The sequence below is a fragment of the Berghia stephanieae genome, chromosome 2 (assembly GCF_034508935.2).
Source record: "Berghia stephanieae isolate SIO BIC M18660-M18661 chromosome 2, UCSD_Bste_1.3, whole genome shotgun sequence".
NCBI lineage: Eukaryota > Metazoa > Mollusca > Gastropoda > Nudibranchia > Aeolidiidae > Berghia > Berghia stephanieae.
In genome coordinates, this window is record NC_088361.1 from 91,685,058 (window position 1) to 91,685,639 (window position 582).

Consider the following 582-nt stretch of genomic DNA (forward strand, 5'->3'; position numbering starts at 1 on the left):
AACAGAATTACAGTCGAGATGGATCTTTGCCACAGGAATGAATAGTTGAATTCGTGATATGTATAAAAATATAAGACACCCATTGAACTTTTTACTGCATTATCGTCATAATGCAACGTGAGTTAAGCACCTGTCCATCATAAGAAAGGAAAGAAGTAATGTATTATATATTGACACAAATTTGGCACAAGTTTTCTTGACCAAAACAGGAATTTATTATTTTCAATTGATCACGCAAAAAGACGCTTGTTTGACATCTTAAAAATTATAATCGATTATACAAATCGACTATCTAGATAGTGATTGTTTGTTGACACGAAATTGTGTTTTGTTTTCATTTGAAAGTAAATTAAACTGCGAGAGATTTGCTTGGATGGTGTCTTAATGGATATTTTAAATCGTTTTTGATTAACCTATCCTTTGTACAGGTTTGTTGATCTTGTGCAGCGTTCAATTTCTAATAATTTTGTAAATATCAATAGAAATTGCAGTCAAAAAGAAAAGAAAAGAAAATATGACAAATCGTAATTTAAATGCTTTTGGATACGTTGATATCCTCGCATATTCTGAGTCAATTCCAAA